The sequence below is a fragment of the Pongo abelii genome, chromosome 15 (genome assembly GCF_028885655.2).
Source record: "Pongo abelii isolate AG06213 chromosome 15, NHGRI_mPonAbe1-v2.0_pri, whole genome shotgun sequence".
Lineage (NCBI taxonomy): Eukaryota > Metazoa > Chordata > Mammalia > Primates > Hominidae > Pongo > Pongo abelii.
This window is the reverse complement of record NC_072000.2, coordinates 72,357,949-72,381,551: the sequence shown is the minus strand read 5'-3', so window position 1 is coordinate 72,381,551 and position 23,603 is coordinate 72,357,949. Positions and strand designations below refer to the sequence as shown.

At 36.9% G+C, this 23,603-nt stretch overlaps 1 protein-coding gene across 20 annotated transcripts in view; it reads right to left on the bottom strand.

The window, feature by feature from the left end:
* The window catches only part of RAD51B (RAD51 paralog B), a 799,436-nt gene that overhangs the window by 455,112 nt on the left and 320,721 nt on the right, over positions 1-23,603 (bottom strand). For 2 of the 20 annotated variants that reach the window (XM_063715901.1, XM_054530776.2), the window contains exon 8: positions 11,288-23,603. This exon is cut by the window's right edge and continues 24,819 nt beyond it. The exons of the other annotated variants lie outside the window; for them this stretch is intronic. The gene's annotated coding sequence lies outside the window, so the exon portion shown is untranslated. Of the gene's footprint in view, positions 1-11,287 lie in introns of those variants that run through there. 20 annotated transcript variants of the gene reach the window in all.

Here is a 23,603-nt window from a genome sequence, read left to right as displayed (position 1 = left end):
AGGCTACTCATTTTAAGCCCCAAAACAAACCTTTTGGGGGCATTAGTTTCTCTGTTTATAAAGTGAAGGCAATTATATTAACCTTCTCACCTACAATAAAAGTTGCAAAAAAAAAAAAAAAAACAAATCTTTGAGGCTCTTCTAACACTTACTGTGGTGTCTGCTTGTAAGAAATAAAAAGATAGAAAATAGAATCAACTTTTATTTAAATAAGTCTTTCTTCTAGGCAGTTCAAAGTGCTTTGGGAGAATTTATCTTTCATTCTCCCAGCACCTCTATGTGGCCAATGAAAGTATTATTATTCACCTTCAGCAGATATGGAAATTAAAGAAAAAGGAAATTATTCAGGCCAGATCAAATGAAGAATCAACAGGAGAGGCAAAAATAAATCCAGGTTTTCTGACTTCCCATGTTCTTTCATTACGATATGCCACTTCTACTCCTATTATAATATATGTGGTTGAAACAATTGTTTTCCCTAAATGAAATGGACTTATCCTCTATCAAAAATTTTATACACTTAAAAGTGCTATATAGAGCAGTGTTATATAACATTTAGGCATTAAGTATATTAACTGACTGACGTTAAAGTTCACTTTGTAGATTTACATAAGGCCACTCTTTATTTGGTTCAGCTTACCTAAAGAAGACAGCAAAAAGTAAAGGAAGGAAATTAAACACATCTGTGGTTCACTAGAATTGAACAATTACAGTTTGGCATTTCATAGGTTTGAAATCTAAACCATTTACTTGGCAGATGCAAAAATTACTTCAGTGTTACACTGAAGAATTATACCATTTGGGTCCAGTCCATAGTGCCACAGGCATGGATGATGCAACTTCCAACTAAGTTACAGAGTATTTTTACAGCACTTACCAACTCATTATAACTTCATATATTTAAGACATTTTCCTTCCGATTCATACAATGGTTCCTGTTCATTGAGTTTAGTCAAGGCAGGTTGGGATGGTGGCTTGGAATGGGAGAAGAAAAAAAAGGGCTGTGTGAAGGGTGTGGTGAGAATAGTCTGCCATGAGCTAGGTCTCCCTGAATGTGGCCTATTATTCATTTTATGGGATAAATCAGGGCAAAAAGCTCTTTTTCTTCCCATAGTCTCAATAATAGCCAGCTGTGGCTTGAGCAATGTCTTCCAGGATTATCACAGCAGAGATCACAGCTTCCTAAACACTCAAATGAATAGTTTAAAAATTTACATTAGAAGGGGATTCTTCTCCAATGATTTCTGACTTTGAAAATAATACTAGTGACCACGAGCTACCCAACGCCTGACTCCTATGGCTTTCTGACAAACTACATACAAATAAACAAACAAACCAAATAAATAAAAACAAATAGGTTTAAGTCATATTTCTCAAAAAAATAATAGTTTGTTATTGCCATTATTATTGTTTTTATTCAGGATATAGAGCTCATCTGGATTGCTGCTTCTAAAATAAAACAGAAAACAGAATTACAATATAATAGAAAGGACAGTGAACTGGTAGTTAAGTAACCTAGGTTCTTCTATCTGCACTAACTAGCTCTGCTGGACAAGGCTGATATACTGCAGGACAGAAGTTTTCTATCAAAAGAAATCCATGTTCCAAATGATTTCTAAGACTATTTTAGTTCTGAAATTCTTACACTACCTAATTCCATACCTTTTATTTTATTACTTCTATATAGTATCCCCATCTTTCACAATGTCATCCCTTTCATATAACATGCTTAAGTATGTTAATCAAATCTCCTTTTTTTTTGCTTTGGATTTTTTTGCTTTGGATTTTTGCTTAAATCCAAAGCAAAGAAAAAGAAGTCCTTGTATTAAGTGAACTTTTAATAGCACTCTTTTATGGGTGTAGGTTAATATGAATAATAATATTTTCTAGTTCCCCAAATCCCCAAAGTAAGTCCCTTTTGCTTATTTTGTTTTTGAGATAGGTTCTTGCTCTGTCACCTAGGCTGGAGTGCAGTGGTGTAATCACGGTTCACTGCTGACTCAACCACCCAGGCTCAAGCAGTCTTCCCACCTCAGTCTCCCAGGTAGCTTGGACCACAGGTGCATGCCACCACACCTCGCTAATTTTTGTATTTTTTGTAGAGACAGGGTTTTGCCATGTTGCCCAGGCTGGTCTCAAACTCCTGAGCTCAAGCATCTGCCTACTTCAGCCTCCCAAAATGCTGGGATTATAGGCATGAGGCACCATGCCTGGCTGTGAGTCCTTTTTAAATGGATGATATCCTCTTTAAATCAAAGAGATGCTACGGAACCAGGTGACCCATAATACCAAAGGTTTACATTTTTATGTAAAAAAGTTCAAAATTCTGCCAAAAGAAAAAAAATTTACCAAGGTTTCCATTTTCAAACTTTCAAGAATAGCGTTGGGTGTATTATCATTAATAAAAGGATAATAAAATCATAATTCATTATAGTTCAAACATTTTATCTTTTCCTAAATATTTCATGAATAAATATCACAGTGTGCATGACCCTGTTAGAATGAAGTTAAATATGAATAAACACAGAAATTTTTTAAAAACTGAGGCTTCTGGGCATACTGCATGCACAACTTAATTCCAAACTAAGACCCAAGAATAGCAAGATATGCTACTGTCAGTTTCATAAAGGCAGAGAGAGAGAGAGAGAGACAGAAATTTTCTAAAGTGCTTTCTTGACTTACAAAGGGATTCCCCTAAAAGCTGGTAACTAGATAAAGGAGAAACCAACCTTCCACACAAAAAGGCATAAAAAACTAGGAATAACAATGTTATAGCAAAATATTTTGGAATTTTAAAACTTGAAATACAAAGGCTTTCCCTGTGGAGATGAACTTCCATTCTGCAAGGCCTCCGTCAACATTATCAACCTCAAACACTTGGCGCACACACACACACAAAAAGTGATGACATAGGAAATTGTCTGGAAACAAACAAATAAACAAAACTAGTATTCTCTCTCCCTGGAACCAGTGTCAGCTTTGCTCTGACACAGCAGGCAAAGCAACCAGCATGTCAGGACTTCATTTTACAGTCTGTTTAATTGTTCTGTTCCAATTCAACAGTCTGAGCCCCTCTTCGAAGTGCAAGACAGAAGAAACAAAAAGATCTTCCAAGATATTATCTAGTTCTTACTTCACTAGCTTCTATTGAAGAAACTCTAAATGCTAATTAGCCACATAAACTGGGCAGATGAACACCACGTCTCTGTATGTTACTAATCCTACACACAGACAGAGGAGGGTCTCTTTCTGCTCTGAGGGTCTCGTCAATCAGAAATTCACACTTGCTGAAAACTGCAAAAACCTTTGTATATTGCATCCTGGATTCACATTTGCATTCTAGCTACTGCTCTTTACCCATGAACTTTTCTACTTTTCAAACTGACTATTTATAAAAGGATAAAGCAGTTGCAGTAACTACCCTATCGCAATCTAGTTGAATTTTGCAACAATTTATTGACTTGGTTGCCATTATAGGAACCATAAGAAGCGGCTTTTCTGTATTTTTTGTGCTTCTTCTCTTGCCAAAAACCACTTGGTTCCCCAGTGAAGCCCAAATAACAAAGCAAAATAAGTAAAAACAAAAATCTCACACCTATTTTACCTCTATAAAGAAATATAGGCTGGGTGCGGTGGCTCATGCCTGTAATCTCAGCACTTTGGGAGGCCGAGGCAGGTGGATCATGAGGTCAAGAGATCGAGACCATCCTGGCCAACATGGTGAAACCCCATCTCTACTAAAAAATACAAAAAATCAGCCGGGCATGGTGGCAGGCGCCTGTAGTCCCAGCTACTCGGGAGGCTGAGGCAAGAGAATGGCGTGAACCTGGGAGGCGGAGCTTGCAGTGAGCTGAGATCGCACCACTGCACTCCAGCCTGGGAGACAGAGTGAGACTCCATCTCAAAAAAAAAAAAAAAGAAAAGAAATATAATACTATACTATACCAACCCAGCTCCTCTTGCATAATTTCCATTTATATAACATGTTCAATAAAACTTATCATTCTAGTAGCTTGTGCATGTCTTTCCCCCTAAAATTCAGTAATCTACCCATTGATATGGTCAACAATGGTACAAAAAAATTGTGTTATGCAAATATTTGTGAAGAATATGAATGGGAGGAAGACTAGATAATGGTAATTCTCAGATTAATTCTCTTTCCTAACTCTCTATAATGAAATGTCATGGATCTTTCAGTTAGAGATTCCCTGTTTTGTGACTGGTCATTTCTAGAACTACCATTGAAAACTTAAAGGAAGATCTCTGAGCACTTTTGCTTTTGACAAAGATTAAGTAACAGGGACCAGATTTACCCTACCACCTAAAACAACCAACAATACTTTTCAAGAAACAAAACACATGGAACAACCTCTTTTCAAGACACTGGACATCTGGTAAGAGATGAGGGGAAAAAAAAAAAAAGGAAAGTTCTACAATTTCCTCAGGCCACTACCTTAAGAGAATTTCTAGGTTGTGTTGCATGAAGAGGGAACACAGGTGGAATCCAACAGGCTCCCTGAAGTGAGGAGAAGGAGCTGAAAATCCAGAGAAAAGAAGACAGCTAAAGTTCACAGAAGAGAGCTTAGAGGGTCCCCCTTAAATATTGATCAGAGTACTGATTAGTGCATGCATGTAAGGAAACTACCTGAGGTTAGAGAAAGAATGATCTGAGAGGAGTAGAGGGTAGAGTGCCTGGCACTCACACAGGACCAAGAATAATGCCTATTTTTACCAATAAGAATGGAAAACTTCATAATGCATGAAGCATTGGGTAGAATACTCAGACGGGTCTTGCCTTGATGGTGGGGAATGATTAGCTTTAAATTAAATGGTTCTGCCTAAACAAATCCTGAAAGCAAGATCCAAAAGGATGTGTTTCCAAGTAACTTAACTGCATCCCAAAACAAAGTTTAAAATTTATAGGAATACAAATATCTTGCACCCAAAAAGGTGAAATTCACAATGTCTGGTATCTAATCAAAGATAACCAGGCATGCAAAACAAGCAAGAAAATACGACTCATAGTGAGGAGAAAAATCAACCAATTGAAATTAACTCAGAACTGACACAGATACTAGAATTAGCAGACAAGGTGCTTTGTATAGTTAAAATAAGAAGATGATTAAAATATGACTCATGAATCACATGGCTTATTGACAAAGAGATTCTTTTTTCCCCCACAATGCTTAAACAGGTGGAGAATAATGAGAACAAACCTCTCAGGGAATACACTCAATAAATGAGATACACTAACCTCATAGTGTGTGAGTTTCCATTTCATTTAGACTCTAATTATTAAAGTCTATTTGCTCAATTAGGGTGGAAGTAGGCCTCCATGAATGCAAAGTCTAGTCAAAGTTTGAGGCATAAAACTATGCATCTGACAAATGTCTAATATCCGGCATATATAAGAAATGTAAATGAATTTACAAGAAAAAAACAACCCCATTAAAAAGGACATGAATAGACACTTTTCAAAAAAAGACATATATATGGCCAACAAGCATATGAAAAAAGCTCAATATCACTGATGATCAGAGAAATGCAAATCAAAACCACAATGAGATAATATCTCACACAAGTCAGAATGGCTATTATTATAAAGTCAAAAAATAACAGATGCTGGAGAGGTTGAGGAGAACAGGGAACACTTATACACTGCTGGTGGGAATGTAAATTAGTTCAACCATTGTGTAAAGCAGTGTGAAAATTCCTCAAAGAGCTAAAAATAGCACTACCATTCAGTAAATCAATGCGTACAAAGGAAAGATCGCTGGAAAGGATAACCACTGGATAATTCAAATTTATTTATTATATTTATTTCTTATTATCAAAATATATTTTACAGATAATTGACTAAAACAAAATTGAGTGTGGGATTTATAACTAATGTATATTTAAATGTATGACAAGTACTGTAAGAGTATTGTTAAGGTTCTTATACTATACATAAAGTGGCACAGTAACACTTAAAAATATTGACCCAGCAATACTACTACTGTGTATCTACCCAAAGGAATATAAATCATTCTACCATAAAGACATAGCACATGTATGTTCATTGCAGCACTATTCATAATAGCAAAGACATGGAATCAACCTAAATGCCCATAAATGGCAGACTGGAAAAAGAAAATGAGATATATATATATACACTATGGAATACTATGCAGCCATAAAAAGGAATGAAATCATGTCTTTTGTGGGACCATGGATGGAGCTGGAGGCCATTATCCTTAGTGAACTAACACAGAAAAAGAAAATCAAATCACATGTTCTCACTTATCAGTAGGAGCTAAATGATGAAAACTGATGGACACAAAGAGGAGAACAAGAGACACTGGAGCCTACTTGAAGGAAGAGAGTGGGAGGAGGGAAGAGCTAAAAAAAAAAAAAAATGATTGGGTACTAAGCTTAATACCTAGGTAATGAAATAATCTGTACAACCAACCTTGTGACACGAATTTCCCTATATAACAAACCTGCACATGTACCCCTGAACCTAATATAAAAGTTAAAACAATTACCAATTTGTTAAGTTAAAAAAGCAAAAACAAACAAAAAACAACATCTGAGGCATATCTTTTACAAGAGATTCTAGGGAGTGATGGTTTGACCAACACAATGGGGATCCACAACAACATGAAAAGTCCCTCAACACTAGCAAGTAGTGCTGGTGTTGGCTGGCCAGGCTCAAGAGAATAACTCAAAGGCTAACAGAGAGTAGCCCTGCCACAGCCTACGTTCTCAACGTATCTGTCAAAATCTTGGGTTTATATGTGTTTTAGAATCCAGCAGTTGAGGACAACTACTCATATATGAGTTCATATATGTGGTCTGATAAGGTGTGATATAACATTTCTGTGGGGAGGAAGATTACACTCTGTGTTCTTACCACAGCAAAACTTTTATCATTCATGCAGCAAATTATGTATCTGGAATCATTTCAAAGCTACATAACACAAGAACATTAAAATAGTCTTTACGGCTGGGCATGGTGGTTCACGCCTGTAATCCCAGCACTTTGGGAGGCCGAGGTGGGCGGATCACCTGAGGTCTGGAGTTCGAAACCAGCCTGACCAAATGGAGAAACCCTGTCTCTACTAAAAATACAAAAAAATTAGCCAGGCATGGTGGCGCATGCCTGTAATCCCAGCTACTCAGGAGGCTGGGGCAGGAGAATCACTTGAACCCAGGAGGCAGAGGTTGTGGTGAGACAAGATCATGCCATTGCACTCCAGCCTGGGCAACAAGAGTGAAACTCCGTCTCAAAAAAAGGAAAAAAAAAAAAGTCTTTATAACTATAGTCCATGTTTGAAAAGTCAATAGAAATACTAAAAATACCCAAATCAAATTTCTAGTGGTAAACACTACAATGTCTGAGGTGACAAATACACTAGATAGAATTAATGGGAGATTAAACATGGCAAAAGAGATGATTAGAGAACTTGAAGGCATAACAATAGAAACTATGCAAACTGAAACACACACACACACACAAAAACCAACAAAAATGAATGGAGCTGTGGGACATTAGTGAGCTGTGGGACAATTTCAATTCGCTTAATATATGTGTAGTAAGAGACCCCAAAGATGAGAAGGTAGAGAGAGAAGAAAAATATTTGAAAACATAGTGGCCAAGATTTTTCCAAACTTGATGAAAATGCTAAACACACATATCAAAAAAAGCTCAAGAAAACCCCAAGCATAAAAAGCAAAGAAAAGGACACAAAGGCACATCACAATCAATTTCTCAAAATCGAAGAGAAAAGAAAATCTCAAAAACAACAAGATTAAAAAAAATTATATATATATGCAGAGGAACAAAGATAAGGATAAGCACAGTTTCTAGTCAGAAACAATAAAAGTCAAAATACAATAAAGCAATAACTACAAAAAGCTAAAAGAAAAAAAATCTATCAACCTAGAATTCTATACCCAACAAAGATATCTTTCAAAAACAAAGGTAAAATAAAGACCTCTCAGATAAACAAAAGCTAAAATAATTCATCACAAGGAGACCTACACTACAAGACCTGATAGAGCAAATTCTTCAGGTAAATCTCATTCAGTAAATCAGTCTATACAAAGGAAAGATCACAGGCAATGGTAACCACTGGGTAATATATACTTATTAAATTTATTTTCTTATTATCAAAATATATTTTATAGATAATTGACTAAAATAAAACTCAGTGTGGGATTTATAACTAAAGTATATTTATGTGTAAGTAAAATGTATGACAACTACTTTAAGACTATCGTAAGGTTCTTATACTGTATGTAAAGTGGTATAATATCACTTCAAGATAGACTGTGATAAGTTAAAGATATATACTGTCAAATCCTACAGCCATCACTAAAATAATTACACAAAGAGTTACAGCTAATAGGACAATAGTAGAGGTAAATGGAATCATAAAAACACTAATCCAAAAACAAATAAGATATAAGGTTAATGTACATAAGTCAATTGCTTACTTATATATCAGCAATGAGCAATTGGAATTTGAAATTAAAAACACAATACCATTTAGACTAGCATCAACAAAAGGGAAATACTTAGGTATAAACCAAACAAAATATGTACAAGATCTATGTAAGAAAATTATAAAACTTTCATGAAAGAAATCAAAGAAGATCTAAATAAGTGGAGAGATATTCTATGTTCATGGATAAGAAGACTCAATATTGTTAAGAAGTTAGTTCTTCCCAACCTAATCCATAAATTTGGTGCAATCTCAATCAAAATCCAAACAAGTTACTTTATGGATATGGACAAATTCTAAAGTTTATGTAGAAAGGAAACAAACTAATAGCCAACATAATACTGACAAAGAAAAACAAAGTTGGAGAAATAAAAGTCTTCAGGCAGGGCACGGTGGCTCATGCTAGTAATCCCAACACTTTGTGAGGCCAAGGTGGGTGGATCACCTGAGTCAGGAGTTTGAGACCAGCCTGACCAACATGGTGAAACCCTGTCTCTATTAAAAATACAAAATTAGCTGGGCATGGTGGCACATGCCTGTAATCCCAACTACTTGGGAGGCTGAGGCAGGAGAATCGCTTGAACCTGGGAGGTGGAGGTTGCAGTGAGCTGAGATTGCACCATTGCACTCCAGCATGGATAACAAGAGTGAAACTCTGTCTCAAAAAAAAAAAAAAAAGGCTTCAACTTCAAGACTTACTATAAAGCTATAGTAATCTGACAGGCATGATGGCATGCACTTGTAGTCCCAGCTATTGGGAGGCTAAAGCAGAAAGATTGCTTGAATACAGGAGTTCTGGGTTGTTGTGTGCTATGCCAATTGGGTGTCCACATTCAGTTCAGCATCAATATGCTGAAAGCAGGGAACCAACCAGGTTGCCTAAGGAGGAATAAACTGGCCTAGATTGGAACTGGACCACTCCAAAACTCCCATGCTGATCAGAAGTGGGATCACGCCCATGAATAGCCACTGCACTCCATCCTGAGCCACATAGTGGGACCTCATCTCTTAAATGAATACATGCATACATTCACAAAGCTACAGTAATCAAGACAATGTGATATTGGTGAAAATATAGATAACTAGATCAACAGAACAAAACAGAGCCCAGAAACAGACTCACATAAATATAGTTAAATGAGCCTTGACAAAGAAGCAAAGTCAATTCAATGCAGAAGGATAGTCTTTTCAACAAATGGTGCTGGACCAAATAGTCATTCACATCAATCTAAACACTGACTTTATACCTTTCACAAAGATTAACTCAAAATGGATCATAGAAGTAAATATACAACGCAAACTATAAAAATTCCAGACGATAACAAAGAAAAAAATCTAGGTGATCTTGGGCTTGGCAATGAGTTTGAATATAACACCTAAAGCACAATCCATGAAAAAAAATTGATAAGTTAGGCTTCATTAAAATTAAAAGCTTCTGCTCTGACAAAGACACTGTTAAGATAATGAATAGACAAACCAAAAATTAGGAGAAAATTTTTACAAAACACCTATCTGATAAAGGACTTGCATCCACAGGACTCTTAAAACAGCAATAAGAAAACAAACAATCTGATTTTAAAAATGAGTAAAAGAGCTGAACAGACACTTCTTCAAAGAAGATATGCAGATACCACTACACACCTACAGATCCTCCTTAACTTACAGTGGGGTTATGACTCAATAAATTCATTGTAAATTGAAAACTCATAAGTCAAAAATGCATTTAATATACCTAACCTACAGAACATCATACCTTACTTGGCTTACCCTATCTTAAACATGCTCAGAACACTTCCATTAGCCTACAGTTGGACAAAATCATCTAACACAAAGCCTATGTTATAATAAAGTGCCAAATAACTCATACAATTTATTGAACAGTACACTGCACAGTACTGATGGTTTACCCTTTGACCACATGGCTAACTGGGACTTGTGGCTTACTGTTACTGCACAGTATCATGAGAGAGTATCGTAACACATATCATTAGCCCAGGAAAAGATCAACATTCAAAATTTAAAGTATAGTTTCTACTGCATGCATATCACTTTCGCATCACTGAAAAATCAAAAAAGTGTAAGTCAAACCATTGTAAGTTGGGGAACATTTGTATCAGAATGACTAAAATCCAAAGCAATGGCATCATCAAATGCTGGCAAGGATGTGAAGCAACAGGAACTCTCATTCATTGCTGGTGAGAAAGCAAAATGGTACAGACAGTTTGGCAGTTTCTTACAAAGCTGAACATACAGCAATCCTATAATCTAGTGATTCCACTCCTAGGTATTTGCCCAATAAAAAAGAAAGCATACCTCTTTTCAAAAATTTGTAGTCAAATGTTCGTAGTAGATTTATTTGTAATAGCCATAAACTAGAAAGTACCCAAAATGTCCATCAACAGATGAATGGATAAGCAAATGTAGTATATACATACAGTGGAAAACTACTTTGCAGTAAAAAGTAATGAAGTACTGATACATGCAACGACATGGATGAATCTCAAAATAAATTGGAGTAAAAAAGCAAGACCAAAATGAGTTTATACTGTATGATCCATTAATAAGGAACTCTAGAAAATGTAATATAATCTATTGTGACAAAAACAGATCAGTGTTTTGCTTATGAGGGTGAGGTAGGGAAGGGTAAGAGATATGGATTGCAAAGGTCATGTAGAAACATTTAAGGATAAAAGACATGTTAATTATCTTGAGTGTGGTGATGATCTAATGGGTATGTAAATATGTTAAAACATCAAATTGGACTAAATATGTGCTGTTTATTGGATGTCAGTTATAACTCAATAAAGCTCTTTTTTTTTTTAATTTCCCTTGCTTTATCTTTTTTGGTTCCATGTTTCACTCTCACAATAATTCCTTCCAGCTGTGTTGTAATCTCCTTTCATAAGAGTTGTTTAAAATATAAAGAACAACTTCTTCATTTACCATTATATAAAAATATTTATTGAAAACCTAATGTATAAAAGCCAATGAAGTGGCCTCTTGAAGGGGATACAATTGGGCATTATAGAGATAGATATCAGATTACAAGGGATAAATAATACAGATGGTGATGAAATCTAGTGACAGATGTAGTTTACTAGAGTATAAAAAGGCTCAGGGAATGATTAAACAGTAAAGCAAATATTAGGTCCATGAAGAGCTCTTGCCAGAAAGTTTTTGGAAATGGCCAGGTTAATGTGTCAGAATTTCAAGCAGAATATAGAAGTTCCCATAGACAGGTCCTTACAGTTAAATTATTTTATATGTTCTTATTTATTAAACTGCAATACATTAAATCTCAATGTGAGGACATGAGATGAGCATAGAACTAATTTTTAAAAGTAGATTCCAGGACACATTTACTCATAGTATGTCTTCTGTAAGAAAAGTACAGAAACACATAGTCCCAGTGTCATCCAATTCAACTATTTCTCCTAGGTTTATAGATCTCAGTTGATGTTTTTGAAATACATCAACTTTGGCACTCTCCCCTCAAAGGCCAGGAATCTCTGGCTGTTATGCCTCAAGTGGAATAAGACTCCTGGATAAATTCTTTTGCCACCACAACTATTTCAGTGTGGTTCTAAGTGGCGAGTCTCAATGCTTGCCAAATTCCTCTGGTCTGATCCCATCTGGATGAACCCAAAATACAGCAAAATAGGACCTTCTATTTCCTGGTCATATTTGATTATCCAATATCCCTCCAGAATCATGCCTGCTTTTTATCTTTAAGCAAACATTGGCCTAAGGCTCTTAATCTAATCTAAGACATTGTGTACAAATAGGGACAAGGAACACCCCCTCCCAACACTGCTATACTTTCACCTTTACTGAAAAAACAATTTAAAAAAAAACCCTAAGAGTGTTCACAGCTTTTACTTATCTAGCCATAGTTATGAGCCAAATCATATGAGCCTGAAAGTCCCCTGACAATTAATGGTTTCATATGAAGGATCCACTATGTGTTAGGTACATAGTGCCTCTTTCTAATTGCACTTAACTTCTGTTTAAAACCTAAGCCAGGGCCCTCTAATAGAGAAGCAAAATTCTGTCTAGTTCCTTAAGGTCCTTCCCTCTAATTCAAACTTAAGGCATTCCAGTAAGCCAACAACACCCAAGCAATCTGAGAGGCCCTTAACTGAAATTCCCCTGAGTCACCTCCTGTGAAGAGTCTAAACTTTTTTGGGGGTGAGGGGGCCATGGCGGGGAGACAGAGTCTCAGTCTGTTGCCCAGGCTGGAGTGCAGTGGCGCCATCTTGGTTCAAGCAATTCTCCTGCCTCAGCCTCCCGAGTAGCTGGGACTACAGGTGCACGTCATCACATCCACTAATTTTTTGTATTTTTAGTAGAGAAGGGGTTTCACCACGTTGCCCAAGCTGGTCTTGAACTCCTGAGCTCAGGCATTCCACCCACCAAGGCCTCCCAAAGCGCTAGGATTATAGGCATGTGCCACCACGCCCAGCCTAAACTTTCTTTTCTTGCTCTGGCCTTTGCTAAATCCATCTTAGCTTTTGTTTCCTAACTCATTCCATCTCCCCACACTACTAGTTAAATAATGTAGTCCTTATTCCTTTTTAACAGAACAGTCCTGGGCCCCTTTATATTGAACATAACTTCTACCTATACCCAGACCAAGTACATATAATTTCACATTGAAGCTGTTCATCATGTAGTTCAGTAAGTTTCAGAAAAACACTAAATATCCAAAGTTTCTAAAAATGTAAACATAATATTCTACATAGACTATATATTCTAGATTTATCTAATAGTGTTTAGCCAGATGAAAGGCAGGGGCCAAACCCAAGTACTCTCCAAACGTCTTCTTTGGGTGAGTTCAACTTGTACAAAAGTTCTTGGATAGGATGCAGATGCACTGCAGCTAAGTACAGAGGAAAGCCATAAAGAAAAGGGAAATGTACGAATCACAATCAAGATATAAATAACTTTCAGTAATTCATTTCCAGACAATTCACTCAATTCACACATTAACACTGACTTCAGGAAAATACTACTGAACAAGAGAGGCTCAGAATAACCAATTATGAAATATCTATTTTAAGTTATTATTTACACATATCACATTTTTCTGTGACCAGCAGATTTTTATAATAACTTATTAAACATAATATGTGTAACAGGTACTTTAATGTAGGTTATATAATTTAATATCCACAATAACCATAAAGTATTCTTGTTACTTTTGCCATATAACAGAGGAAAAAACAAGTCCCCAAAAGCTTTGGTTCCTTGCCTAATTTACCCCGCCAGTAGATGGCAGAACAAGATATTCAAACCCAGATCTATCCAGCTCCAAAGCCTGTGCTCTTTCCAGTAGGATGCAGTCTCTGATGGAGTTCCCACTAGTGCTTTGGAAAATTCCTGACACATGGAACACAGGTGTTATAATGGAAAACCACTAGATAATGGGTCAGAAGACTTGTGAGCCTGGCTGTGGCATGTGTGTGACCTTGGTCTAATCATGTTCCTTCTGCAGGCTTTTTCTCATCTATTAATACAAAATAGGAAGTTTGGATAGTTAATATTTAATGGCTCTTCCAGCTCTAATGTTTTACCATACTGATTCTATGAATTGTAGACAATGCAAAAGCATGTAATAAGGAAATGAGTAATAAAAAGGTTAACTGGGTATTTGAAACAATATAGCCAAGCAAGTCAAAGATGGAGGAAATTATACAGGCAGAAATGGAAAAAAAATGGCTTTGTAGTGTTATCTTCCCAATATGAATAAAAAAGACTTTATATAATATACAAAAAGGTAAACAAGATCCTATCAAAAAAAGAATTTTAGCAAACAAATTCACCTGTTTGAAGTTAAAATCAATTAACATTTGAATTATTTTAAATAAAACACAAAATACAGACATGAGAAAACATAGACAAACCCCAACACAGATATGCTTTGAGGTTTTTTTGTTTACTAGCTTCTGAAGAGGATATGGAGTTCCTTTTATATAAACAGAAATGTGGGTTGGCACTGTCAGGTATAGGGCAAGATAGTTAATGAAGTTTCCAGAAAGAGCAGCAGAGAACAACTCATTGTATCTCAAAAAGCTCTACTCATTAAGGAAAGACAATGCTTTACTACAAAAGACAATGACTGTGTGAGATTTTAATCTTGTTTTGCTTTCCGTCTTCAGGCCACAAAGTCAGTCTGTGCACAGTGCAATAATTTAAAACCTTCATAGTACATGGTGTTTCCCTATATTGAGCCAAGATTCTTCAATCGGGCTTCCTGAGATTCTTCCTTGATTTTCTAAAATGATGACAACCAAGTGCCTCTTTGCTCAGCCGCCATCACTAAGAGCCAATATGAGACATATGCAGACAAGCTCTGTGGGGAAACAACACAGGCCAGGGGTGAAAGTACACCAAAACTAGTTCTCCAACAGCTGGGGCTAGACAGACAGCAAATGACCAAGAGCTCTCTGGGCCTTAGGAGGCCAATGGTTTGGGATGAACTGTCAGAATTGAGAAAGGGTCAAATTTCTAGGCTTGTGAGAGAGTACAGAGGCTCTGGTTATCCATCTTAAGTTCTCTCATTAGGTAAATATGTTTTATGTGGAAAAAAAAGATGATGAGCAGCCTGGCCAAAGAACCTAAGACAAATGAAATCTTCCACAGGATGTTCACAGACAAAAAGGCTGAGTAATGTAGAGGAGGAAAAAAAATCCCTGAAGATGAAGGGAGGAAGAAAAAATTAAAGCCATCAGTTCTAACATTTGCCGAGGAAAGAGAGTGAGAATTTGGATTGTCCATAAACCAGGTAAAAGTGACTGTTGTTTCTGATAGAGTCCACACACACTTACAATACCCTTCCACCAATGCCAACCACCCTGCGCTTCCTCTGAAGGTTGCAGCTGCTTTTCAAAGCCCCCAGAAAGCAACAGGCAGAGTATAGTGACAGCTGGAAGGAAGGAGATTAGGCAAGGACTTGGCATAAATAGAAGTGTAGCCAAAAGGCACAAATATAAAGGGAGAGAGACAATTTTCCTGTGTGGTTTGTGTGTGTGGTGTGGGGGGTGCTCAAATTAAGACCTAGCCAAAGTTCTGGCCTTGACGGCCTGAAGGGTTTGGCAAGCACAGCCTTTCTCATGGCAGCCGGGCCAGGAAATGAAGCTTTCAGCTGTCTGCTTCAATGTTTTGCTCACTGTCACCATTTTCATTTTGGCCGCTGGCCCATTTGTATTTTCTTCTTCTTTGGGGATTAGCACATAAGTGTGGACAAAGTCCATTTTGGTCATTCAGGACTCTGCCATGTATCATTTCCTTCTACACCATTATCTGTCAACTAGGGACTTCAAGAACAAGAAATCCTGACACAGGACTAAACAAGCTATAGAATTAGATGATTTGTAAAAGACCTTGGAGATCATCTAACCCAGCTTGATCAGGCTGATTTTACAGATGGGGACACCAATAGCAGCTAAGAGAAGTAAGGTGACATACTAAAAACACACTAAAACTTAGACAGTGGCAAAGTTGGGCAAGTACCCAGCTCTCTCATCCCCATCCAGCCAGTCACCTGTCCAGAGAAATCACAGTGTTCCTTTAGGACTCCATCTCAGACAGCATAATAATTCTCCCCCAACCCCCCACCCCCCGCACTTTTTTTTTCCTTTGAGACAGAGTCTTGCTCTGTCGCCCAGGCTGGAGTGCAGTGGCGTCATCTCAGCTCACTGCAAGCCCCCAACCCCTTTTTTAGTGGAGACTTGATAAAAACTGTGATGTGTTCTGACTCTGATCAATAATTTGCACATAAGTTTGGTAAGTAATTATCCAAAATGTGTGGTCTCCAAAAAGAGAAACAAATGTGGAGGCACAGAACAGCACTCAGAGAAAAGACCCAAATTAAAACCAAGCAAAACACATGGCATTAAAAACTATCTTCAAAAAACTTAGATTCCTACTTTTACTTATTATATATAATTATCACTATTATTAAATCATGATGATCATGCTGCTTCCCAAATAAACTATGGCCTCTGTTTATCCTGTCATGTTGATTTACAAAACAGCAAGTCAATTTTAGACCTTGGAGATATCTTCTAAATTAAATTAAGCATGGATTTAAAATATTGTATTTCTAACTCAAGGAACAAATTTAAATACAGAAGATAATATTTTCATTTGAAAGAAAGAAAAACATAAAGAATGAAAAGTTACTTGCAACAAAAGTAAACCTGTATTATAGAAATCATTTCATAACTTTTTTTGCCAATGGAGATAATTTCTGATGTTGACAGAAATCACATACTCAGAAATACGTAATCCTTAAAGGGCTTAAAAGAGTCTAACTCTGAAAAGGAGTTTGAGAGTGGAGAGGTAGGTAGATATAAATCAATCTGCATGTAAGGTCATAACAAAGCAATCTATCTTCTTTCCTCAAACTGTGGTTTCCTTTACTCTAAAAAAATTTTTTCTGTCCGTACTATAGAAATCATGTCATATGACATTTAAAAAAAAAAAACACTTCATTAACTAGTAAAAGTTAAAGTAACTAGTTTTTCCTTCTTTATATTCATTTCAGTGTAGCAGATAGTCTTTAATAGCTTTACCAAGCAACATTTAATTCTGGGAATAAGGAAATTAAAGGATGCTTCTGACAATAAAAGCACTCAAAATTAACTGGGGAAACCAACATATGAATGGAATGACCCTGAGTCGTAAGTCTTGTGATAAAAGGTACTTTGCAAGCACATGGGAGGGGCTGCAGACCAGCCTGGGAAGGTCTAGGAATGCCAGATGAAGAAGATTACACCTGAGATAAAGGATAAACATCAGTTAGGCAGGTTAAAAGAAAGCAGTCCTACTTCTATTATGCTTTATGTTTTCTTATCTAACATACTCACTTCATAGGAAATTTGATCTATCCCATAAAACTTTCAAAGGAAAAATGACATCATCATTGTTGTGTCAAAATAAGATTAACAAAGAGTACCAAACATACTGAATATCAAAAAACGAAGACTTAAACCAAATAATAATGTTAATGTAATACCCAAACATCAGAAAACACAGCAACTTTTCAGCTGTCACATGAGCTTTGTCTACTCATATTTATGTATTATAGAACACTAACTATATGCAAGACATTTTGCTAGTGCTGTGGCAGATGCAGTCATGATTAAGCTGGTCTCTCTTGCCAGGGAATTTATCATTTTGCTTTAGTAGTATATTCTTTCCCATGCAGAGAAAAAGCAGCAATTCTCAAAACTTTTAGTCTTGGGTTCCCTTTAAGAATATAAAAATTATTGAAGACCTATAGAGCTTTTACTTGGGAGGGTTATATTTACCATATTAGAAATTAAAATAGATGAATTTTAAAGCATTTATTTAATTTATTTAAAACTAACACTAATAAACTCATAACATCTTATCATAAATAACATATTTTTATGAGAATGACTAGATTTTCTAAAACAAAAAATGTTCATGAGAAGAGTGGCACTGTTCTGCATTCTTGCAAGTTTCTTCAATGTCTGACTTAATAAATGACAGCTAAATGGTGACTCTTGGCACAATAACAAGGGTGACCCTATGCTCAACTTGCTTCGACAGTCCCGGTTTATTGCTGTTATCTCAGAGTAATTATTAATACAGCCCCTTTACTTTCAAAAATATTCTAGTTTTGATGATAAATTATATGGTCACCTTGACAATACCTAGTTCAGAGTTTGAACTACAGAGTGCCACTTTGCCCGGTTGTCTCAAATTGATCGGAATATAACCTATGGATTGAGTGCTATCAATTAACCAGATTTGCTTAACCTCTAGACTAATAAAATACTAGTCAAAACCTGGCACATTAATTCACACCATCACCAGAAATTGAGACAACTCAGTAAGACAAGAGACTTCTTTGAAAAAGTATGAAATCTACCAAACCTAACTCTGTGAGCATGGCAGGGGGTATGAAGAGGACTGCAAAAGAAATGCTGTAAATTCTGATTAGTGAACCTTGAAAGTGACGTGAATTTGGCTTTGCATCCCGAGTGGCAGAGAAACCTCAGCAGTTATCCAGCACTTTTAGAGAGTAGGGTAAAATTATAAGAACATTTTTATGAGTGGTGGCTGGCAAGCCCTGGCCTGTTAAAACTCTTTAAAAACCAATGCCTTGGTGGAGGTAACATTTACTGTTTAGTGTAGCTCTGGTTGTTAGGGGTTATTGCTAAGGTCCTGGTTTTCCATGACATCAGCAGCATTCCAAGGGAAGTGTGTGTCAGTGACTTTCAGTAATGACTCCCTTTTCCAAACGTTCAAATCTTCTGCCAAGCTGCCCTACACCTGCACACCAGCTGAGTTGGAGGAAAAGGAAAAGCAAGATGAATTAAGTGGGATTTTTGTCTGGGCTCCTTAATGAGACTAAAGGCTTTTCTTCCTTCAGTGTTTGGTCTTGTGTAATAAATTGATGCCAGCTCCTTTAGGAGTGACATGACTCATCCTTAATTTTTTATAAACCGATCTGATTATCTGTCATGACCTCTCTCTGTCATATTCTGGAATCGCCTTTTGAGAGTTTTCTTCTGTAGAAAAAGTTTAGGGCTTAATGAGACGATCAGCATGGCAAGTCAACTCGCTGGCAGGGTTTCTGAGGGAGGCACCTGCTGCTCCCCAAATCAGCAGGAAGCAGAAGCAGTGAGGAGACATTACTGCGTGGTTGCTTCAAGGGTCACCTGGCTTTCAACGTTTCAAACCAGATGTGTTCTCTCAAGATGGCAGCAGCAGACCTCATTCTAGAGCCTGTCCTCGCCAAAAACAGAGATCTGGTTAACCTTATCTGAGGGCGCCTAGTGTCCACTCAAAAAGCCTGTGACTGCTATCAGGGCCAGTGCCAACTGTACACTTTTATGAGACCTTTCTTCCAAAGGCTTAAAGGGTTTTACCAATATTAACTCATCAGTAGTCATGACAACCCTCTGAGTAGAAAACTGGCAAATATTGGTTCAGGTGGGAGAAATTGTGGGACGGGATTGAGAAGAATCAAGTACTCTGCTAAGAGTGAGGCAGTGGGAGCGCTCCCATGCCCCACACTGCCACCCTTAGGTAATTTATCCCTTTCAGGGCTTCTTCCAGTTCTGCCTAGGCTAGATGAACCTGCTTTTTTTTTGTCTCAATCAAAGGGTTTTGAAAAATAAGCACTGCTGTTAATAAGGCAAAGCCTGAAGCTGTCAAAGGAAAACAAGAACAATTTTACACAGACACAAAGAACTGTCCTCTTAAGAGTTTTGATAAAAGAATGATTTATGCATTCAGTATCTGCTTCTATGACTGACACAAAGTACAAGGTTCAATCTTTCTGCACCTCAACTTTCTCATCTATACAAGCCAAAAAAAAAACCACTTAGAATATCTTCAGAGATGTTTTGAAATTTTAGTAATAAATGTTTTGAATTGCACAGAAATCTTTGAAGGAGGATCTCTGAAGTGTTAAAAAGTGCCCTGTCTTATAGTATATTACAGTTCTAGAGGAAAGTCCTTTAATTACTGGTATATATGTTAGGAAATAAGGATAAATTCATGCGGTTTCAAGTGATTTTTAAAAATAAAAGCCACTATAATTACAAAAAAAAAATCATCTTTATCTTGCAGAAACATTTTTTAAAAAGTGGTAGAGACAGGTTCTTCCATAGTATATGGCAGCCACAGATAACACACTAATAAAAATGGCTACTTTTCCCAATTTCTCTTTGACTTCATCAAAAAGGAATCAAACATGAAAAAATACTAAAAGAACCATTCTCATTCAATCATAGATTGAATGAAGATAGAAAAGCACAGCTCTTAGGTTCAACTACTGAGTTAAGCTATAAAAGTCTGTTCAGTGTAAGCTCACATTGAGTTTTGAGCCTTGATTTCCTTGAATATTTTTTAAAAAGATAATTTTACAATTATACCTTGTTAGCAAAAGATCGGGCCAATTAGGAAATAAGTCTTTCAATAGACTTCCTGGTACGCAGAATTAACAAAGTTATCCCTGACTAAATTCCACAAATTATTTTCATAAATAAATACATAAATTAGGGGGCAGAGAGAGAGACAGACACAGAGAAAGACAGAAAAGTTTTTATCCAAAATGCTTAAAACCCAAGAAAAGAGAATTTTTTTTTTTAAGTTTCTTTTCTCCTTGAAGAGAAAAGATTTAATGAGTTACTAATCCCCTCAGTAAAGTTCTTTGGTAATTGCCCTATTTTAAGCCACACTCATTTTGCTAGGAGCCTTTGCTGTTAAAAGATGTTGTTTTATTATGTGAAACCACACACAAAAGCAATGTAACAAAACGGTAAAATACACTTCTGATTTTGTTATGCTACCAACCTATACTTACCCAGAAATTTTAACTGCCAAATGTCTTTTATCTAATGCAGACTTCATCTTTCACCACCCACCCATTACCACATGAAGTAACAACATCATTAGGAGTAGAAAACTCTGGGAATAAAAACCTGAGCCCTGGAAAAAAAAATACTAAATGGGAATCTGCCTGCAGCTCTGCAGATTTTCAAGCTTGTCCTGGCTTCTTGGGTCTGTAAGCTAGACTTTTGTGCCCAGACTATGGCTGGATGAGCAAGGCAAGCTCAAATCACACCCTGAGGGCTAGGAACAGAACACACAGTCTACAATCCTCTAAAGAGTTTTGAGAGCTTGCTACAGAGAATCCTTTCTCGTTGGCCCTTGGTGATGTCATGCCCATGTCTCCAGGGCCCAGGAAATGCACCATGACTAATGGAGCGCCTCATCTGTGAATACACATTCCTTCTCAGAGGAGCAGCAACAGGCAGTGTCAGGGCAACGAAGAAGGCCCAGTTAGGGAATGCCAGTCAGTCATGCACAAAGGGCTTCAGTAGTTTTGAAATAGACTGCTCTTGTTCACCTTCTCAGAAAACCCTCGGCAACTGCATAGACACCTGTGGACTGTAGTACTGCAGGACAGTAACCCTTAAACTGGTTTGTTGGCTTGTTTTTCATTATTCTCTTTAAGGAAAGAAAAGTGGTCATTGTAATAAGACACACATCCTTCCAGATTTCTAATGTATTAAGGCAGGGATCAGCAAACTTTTTCTGCAAAAGACCAGATAATAAAAATTTTAGGCTTTGTGTGCCATGTGATATCTGAGCTGGTTTTGGCCCATGGTTTTGCTGATCTCTGTATTAAAGACTGGACTACCTCTTCCCCTGCTATATACCTGGGTCAAAGTACTCTTAAATAAGAATGCAGTTACAGAAAAGGATGTGAAGGAGTTTCTACAATATACCTGTGATGACTATCCCATCTAGCACCTAAAGATAGTCACAGAGAGGCGGTCTAGCCCATGGTTTCAAAATGTAGGCTCAGTCAAATGGGTGAGTATAAATTCTAACTCTGCCATCTCTGAATTTAAGTTCTTGGACAAGTTACTTCATTCCTCTGAGCCTTGGTTTCTTCATCTGCAAAACAAGGTTCCAAATTGTTCCTACTCAGTGAAGTTAATATGAAATTTCAATGAGATAACATACGAACAAAGCTTAGGCATAGTGCCTAGGACACCATAGTGCTCAATAGGCTATTCATCCTAGATTTTTTAAAAGTGATTATAATTACCACACCTGGCTGTAGTAGCCCAAAATAAAGAGACACAGATCACTACAAAAGCTAATACACTGTTAACTTCTTTCCAATTCTATTAATACCATCATTATCTTTAATAGTTGCACAGAACTCCACATGGAATGCACCACAAATGAATCAAAATCTTATGTTGAACATTTGTTTACTGTCTTTTGCCATTGTAAACAATATTATGATGAACATCCCTAAATATGTGCCTTTGAATACTTGTTCAATTTTATTCATTGGGGCAAAAAGGTATGCACATTTTAAAGAACTTATAGTTGTTCTGCCAAATGGCTCTCCAGAAGGGTTATACCAACGTCTATTTCTACCATCACTGAAAGAAAAGATCTGTTTCCTAATCTTCTTGACAACAGTACAACTATTGTAACCTGAAAAATGTCAGGCCCAGAGAGGTTAAATGACTGGCCCAATTTTAATAAAAAATGTTTAATGTTCCCTTTGGCCCACAACTTTGTGGATCATTTCATAATTATTTTGATTAATGGCAAATCTTTTGAGAACCCAACTGACTTGTGATTATTATTAATAATTCCATTTTATGGTTGAGAAAGCTGGAGCCCAGAAGTTTACTTTAGATAGCCAAAGTTCTCCAGATAAGGCAAAGGACATAGACAAACACAATCAAACTAGAAATAAATTTCATCCTATTGTTGGGCCATGCAAGGCTTGCCACAGTATCACAGGCAAAATATAATTTTCAAGTGGCAGAAAAATATATTGCTAACTCAGGGACTAATTTAACTTTTCTTTCTTTTGGCAAATAGCAAATCTAAACAGAGCCCTTTTATTTTTTTGGCTGTGAATCTAAATAAGCCTATAAACTAAATGTCTCCTTCACCAAGGAAAAAAATCACCTGAGTGACAAGAAAGTCACAGATCTAGGCATTTGTTAAGGTTTACTTCATTGACTCTATTCTGTTACCTGCTTTATTTTCCTCTCAACACTTATCTCAATTCAAAATTGTATTATTTACTTGCTTGTAACAATTCTAAGTTCCATGAGGACAGGAACTTTGTCTTGTTTACTATCTTTTCAGTTCCTAGAACAGTACCTGGCTCATAGAAAGTGATTTGTAAACATTAACTGGATGAATAAATCCTACCAGATGCCATCTGTGTATTTCCCTAGCTCTATGACCTCCAGGTCAGGCAGGCTTTGGAGGTGTCATTCCCTGTCTACAATACTGCAAAACAAACCAGCTTCCTAATGGAAAAGAGCAGACTCTCTCTTACCAGCAGGGTCCCTCCCCAGCTAATAAAATCCCAATCAAACCTCCACTATTAGTTTAGCCATGCCACATGCTGGCGCATGTTGACTGTCATCATCTCCCACCCTCTCCCTTCACTTAGGAGATGTTGTCACTGTTAGTCCTTGTAAGCATGCACGTTGGTTTTACCCAAGTGGTTGGTTGGTTGGTTGGTTTGTCCCCAAAAGACCCTCCCAGGTGAGTCAGTAACTAGAATAAAGTTCTAAACACAAA